The sequence below is a fragment of the Silene latifolia genome, chromosome 10 (genome assembly GCF_048544455.1).
Source record: "Silene latifolia isolate original U9 population chromosome 10, ASM4854445v1, whole genome shotgun sequence".
In the NCBI taxonomy this organism is placed as follows: domain Eukaryota; kingdom Viridiplantae; phylum Streptophyta; class Magnoliopsida; order Caryophyllales; family Caryophyllaceae; genus Silene; species Silene latifolia.
Genome location: NC_133535.1, coordinates 119,054,153 through 119,060,152, shown reverse-complemented (window position 1 = coordinate 119,060,152; position 6,000 = coordinate 119,054,153).

Genomic DNA, 6,000 nt, shown 5'->3' with positions numbered 1-6,000 from the left:
TATTCGACTCGGCTCCGAATGTCAGTGACTCGGCCCATATCCCGATCATCATCAAGTCCAAACATGTACTAAATTGCTTTCCATATGATCGGAAATATCATATAGATCATCACAAGACACTCTAATTAAACAAAGGTGACAATTTACACATAACCAACACCGGTTAGTCTCAATAATACAAGTATTCACGATATAATACAAGTGCAAGGATATGAAATGCAAATGACATGTAACAATGAAATGCATGGAACACAAGTCTCCTCCAGCCACAACTCCACAAGGATACCCGGGACGCACCCGAAGGACCGCCACCAAACAACCCAGGATGCACTCGTAAAAAGATACCCGGGACGCATCCGAAGTACCGAGCCCGTGCGCTAAACGGACCTCTGCCAGATTCGGAACGCACCTGAATCCCTCCTTCCTCAAGCCATTATTAACGTCCAAGTCCTCCTTGGAGTGGAAAACTCCAAGAAGCGACTCACGCGTAAGACGGTCTTCTGAAATGCCTTACGTCTCCTCAACAACCACACTACACAACCACAACTCCACCATCCTTCCACTACAAAAAAAAAGGATCCATAGCGACGGACACAAAAGTCATAGCAAAGAAAATCCTGCGACGGATCCCTCATTCTGCGACGGCTCTGCGACGGAATTTCCGTAGCAGCCAAATCTCCCAGACCGCGCATTTTTACGACATGCCGGGAAGGTCTGCGGCGGAAATTTCGTCGCGATATTAAAATATTAATTTTGGTTGCGACGGAAATTCCGTCGCAACATACAATATTATTTTTTTCTGCGACAGAATTTCCGTCGCAGGGTTTTTCTAATATCAGGCTTTACAGATCACTAAATAAAATATTATTTTAAGGTTACGACGGAATTTCCGTCGCAAGTTTTTTTTATACACGAGTTTTACACCCCGTCTCCCTCATATCTCTCCTCAGTTATTTCGACTCAATTATTTCAAAAAACCCCCAAATTATCGCCGACCACCACCACTCAGACCACCACCCTTCACCCCGTCATCGCCTAGCTCTCTCTCATCTCTCCTCTCTCCTCTCTCCTCTCTCCTCTCTCCTCTCTCCTCTCTCCTCTCTCCTCTCCCCTTTCTTCTTTCCCCTTTCCCCTTTCCCCTTTCCCTTTTCCCTTTTCCCTTTTCCCCTCTTGGTGCACCGCATGTCTGCCGTTGCTGCTCTGTCGCCACCCTTGCTTCCTTGTCTCACCTTAATTAATACAAGGTTTGTTTAGTTTATATTTTTTTAATTAATTAGGGTTGTTTTATGGTTATTGTTTTAATTAATTAGGGTTGTTTTATGGTTAGTTTGTCTAGTTTAAGTTTAGGATTATTAGAATAATTTAGTTTAATTAAAAGCCAATTTAGGATGTTTAGGATTATTAGGGTAGTTTAGTTTAGTTAAAAGCAAATTTAGGATGTTTAAAGCAATTTTAGGATGCTTAGTTTAATTAAGTTTAGGATTTTAGAATAATTTAGTTTAACTAAAAGTCAATTTAGGATGTTTAGGATTATTAGGGTAGTTTAGTTAAAAGCCAATTTAGGATGTTTAAAGCAATTTTAGTATGCTTACTTTACTTTTGCTTAGTTTTATATGGTTTATTAGTAAGCATTAAGTTTGTTTTGAGAAGTTGTGTACATTTACTTATGAATTAAATTGTGTCATGTGTTTTTTGTTTACAAATATTAATTCATCCTATGCTTGTGTTGTCGTAAAATCATAATGTTTTGTATCTGTGGTTGTTAATATATTTTTGACCTAGTACCCATTCAGGGATTACACATTAGGTGTAATTCTTGAATAGTTCCCGTTTTGGGACTGTCTTTGAATCTTTTATGCCATTTAGGTGGTAAATACTCATTTTTTCTTGATTGTTATGAGACAAAATTTGGTTGACATTTCCTTTAATGTTCTCTTAATACATATGTAGAGTGAGAATTCAGTCTACATAATGTATTTGGAGAACTGTAAGGAAGTGCTGCTGAATTTTTGTCTCATTACCATCAAGAAAAAAATTGGTATTTACTAATGGTATGAAAGATTCAATGATGGGTTTAAGTTGGAGAGATAAGGACCCCAATACATAATGTATTTTTTTGCAGGTTGTTGTTGTTGTTGTTGTTGTTGTTGTTGTTGTTGCTGTTGTTGTTGTTGGTGGTGTTGGTGGTGGTGTTGTCGTCCTAAGAATATGGATATGAATGTTGTTATGTTATTATCCCAAGAATATTATAGTGGTTATTGTTGTTACCATTTTTATTAATAATTGTTATTTGCCAACATATATGTAGATTTGCAATGAAGAGATTAGAACGAAACTGGATGTATGAAAGGTTGGATTCCAATAAAAAATTAAGCAAGGAATTCGTAATAGGTGTTGATAAATTCATTGATTATGTTAAGCAACAAGACGAATTCAGTAGAAGTAAAGAAATTAGGTGTCCATGTACTAAGTGCAAAAATAAAAAGTATTTAGTTGGACAAGAAGTACGAAAACACCTTGGTCTAAAGGGTTTTTGTGACAATTATTATGATTGGGTGTGTCACGGAGAGAATACCCCCGTTGAGGAAGAGGAAATGTCAATGCCCTCTGACAATCCTTATAAGGACAAGCAGCAGCATAAATTTAAGAGCACCATTGCCACTCGACTAGTATCGCCACTTCTACTCCTCGTACTCCGGGTTTTGTTGGTAGAGTCGCAAAAGAGAATGCCCGACTTAAGCAAGTCGAGGCCAAACAATCTCAAAGGATTGCGGCAATTGAGGCGTTCTTGAGCCAACAAGGTTTTAATACTCCAACTTGTAACCCCGGAGGTGTATTTCAAGGTCGAAATGACTTTGATGATGATGGTGACGACAATCCTAAGCCTAGTTCTACTCCTTTCACCTCATTCACTCTCGTGCATTGATGAGTAACTATTAGTTGGTTTATGGACTTATTTAGCTTTGTTGAATACTTATTTAGTTTAAATTTGTTGTGTACTAAACTTATGTAAACTTTTTATTTTAAGGTAATATGAGAAAACGTTGTTTGGAAATCTCGTCTTGAACGAGTTGTGAATTTCTGGAATGCTGGAATTAGTATGTTTGCAGGAACCGTAATTGATTTAGAAGCTTTTTGGGGAGCTGAAACTGATGTAAACCCCCTGGTTTATTTATCCTGCGACGGAATTTCCGTCGCAAGTGTTGACTTTCTGTTTGACCTGTAACACCACGTGGCCTCTATGTACAGTGTTTTGTGACGTAAATTCCGTTGCAAATGTTGGCTTTCTGTTTAACCTGACAAAAGGTTGTGGGCCCCATGCATAGTGCTTTGCGACAGACATCCCGTTGTAGGGTCCTTGTTTATGACGGACTTTTGCTACGCCTTTTTCCGTCGCAAGATTTTATTTGCTACGGAATTTAGGGAAAAAGGATTTGATTTTGCGACGATTATTTGCGACGGCCGAAATCCGTCGCAAATGCTATATTAGCGACGGTATATATGTATTTGCGACGGATTCCGCCGTCGCTATGTATCCTTTTTTTTAGTGTCCACCGACAATCACAAGTAACACAACATGTATACAATATGTGCATTTTTCATCTACCCCGTAAAAAAAGGGATGAAATTATGGTTTGGCCGTTGTACTTATGGGCTTCATCTTGATTGGGCTCATCAAACAGAGACCTTTTCAGGAAGCCTCCCCATTCATTTGAGATCTCACTTGCATCCTTAACCGCGCCTAAAGCGAACAAACATTTTTGCCAAATATGTCAAGTATGAAGCTTTCTCATATACAAAGGTTACCAAGTATGTCATTTCCACATGTGTAATGAATGCCAAGTATGCCACACCTCAATTTACCAACAACCACCAAACTCCTTTAAGACAACTTTACCAAATCTCATTTCCGTCGCAAGTGTTAACTTTATGTTTGACCTGTAACACCACGTGGCCTCTATGTACAGTGTTTTGCAACGGAAATTCCGTCGCAAATGTTGACTTTCTGTTTGACCTGGCAACAGGTTATGGGCCCCATGCACAGTGCTTTGCGACAGACATTCCGTCGCAGGGTCCTTGTTTATGACGGACTTTTGCTACGGCTTTTTCCGTCGCAGGATTTTATTTGCTACGGAATTTCCGTCGCGGGATTTGATTTTGCGATGATTATTTGCGACGGCCGAATTCCGTCGTAAATGCTATATTAGCGACGGTATATCTGTATTTGCGACGGATTCCGCCGTCGCTATGGATCCTTTTTTTTGTAGTGTCCACCGACAATCACAAGTAACACAATATGCATACAATATGTGCATTTTTCATCTACCCCGTAAAAAAAGGGATGAAATGCTGGTTTGGCCGCTGTACTTATGGGCTTCATCTTGATTGGGCTCATCAAACAGAGACCTTTTCGGGAAGCCTCCCCATTCATTTGTGATCTCACTTGCATCCTTAACCGCGCCTAAAGCGAACAAGCATTTTTGCCAAATATGTCAAGTATAAAGCTTTCATATACAAAGGTTACTAAGTATGTCATCTCCACATGTGTAATGAATTCTAATGTAATACCCTGTAATTTGATAAGTATTTATAAGAATAATTTATGTAATTCGAATAATTATATAAAAAGGTATTTATATTAATAAATGTAAATAAGACGTTAATTAATAATAAAATAATGAATAAGTCAGGATTAATTGATGGGTCGTGTGGATTGGGCCGCGTGCCGAGTGTAGCTCGTGTAACATTAGTAGTAATATTAGTAATATTAGTAGTAGTAGTAGTAGTAATAATAATAATAATAATAATAATAATAATAATAATAATAATAATAATAATAATAATAATAATAATAATAATAATAATAATAATAATAATAATAATAATAATAATAATAATAATAATAAGGGTAGAGTTCCGGTGAGAACGGGGCTTATCGTGAGAACCGTGAGAACAGCTCTCAATCGTCCATCAAATAAGACTCACGGCTGAGATTAGACGCGCGCTGCTCTTAAAATTTCACGCAAAACAAAAAAATAAGACTGTACATGTCAGCAATATCAAGCCTACGTAACAAAATCAAACCACACGAAACAAAATCAATCGATTTCATCATTAATCCTTCCTTAATTTGTAAATTTTTGTCTTTCGATATCAAATTTAGTGATCTAAAATCGTTTATTCATCATCAATTCTTTGTGTTCAAGCGCAAATCGAGTCAATTTGTTCAAACTTTTGCATTCATCGGCTATTCAGTTATTTCAAGATCAAAACTTTGTAAGAAAAATCGGAATTGATTTGGTCATTCATCTGGAATTATTGTTTTCTACAGTCAATATTGAGGTATGTTCATTCAATATTATTTAATTCCTTTCTGAATCGTTGTTGAATTGATTTTATGATGATGTTAAAGTTGAATTTGATTAAATTCAACTTAATTTCGGATTTGATTAAATTTAGTTAACTAGATGTAATGTACAGAACCGTAAAAACATTAATTTTATAATGAAAAGTGTTAAATTAGGGTTTATAGTTTGTTTGTTTGGTTTTAGAAGGATGATAAATGCAAATGTACTTTGTGGTGAGAAAAAATGTACTAAAAATAATGAGAAAGGAAAAGTGTGCAATTTGAAGTAACTGAAAAGTAATTTTGCATGTAAAAATAATGTGCTGTGTTGTGCTGTACACGTTTCATAAGGAAATGTCCAATCAGTCTTAGTGAAATGTGCAATATATATAATAAGGATGTGCAAGTAATTATTACCTTTTGCAAGTGGTCTTGCAACTGTTCAATATGTCAAATGACGGTTTGTAACTTGCTTAAGTGGTGAAAAGACACAACTATTCACATTAATTTGAATATTAATTCTAAATGTACATTATATTAATTATAAAAAAACATGTTCCATCAAATAAATTGTCCACTATCTATAGTATATTCATAATTTGCATTTTCTGATAATTAGGTGCAACTAAAATATCAATAAGCACTGTTTGGAA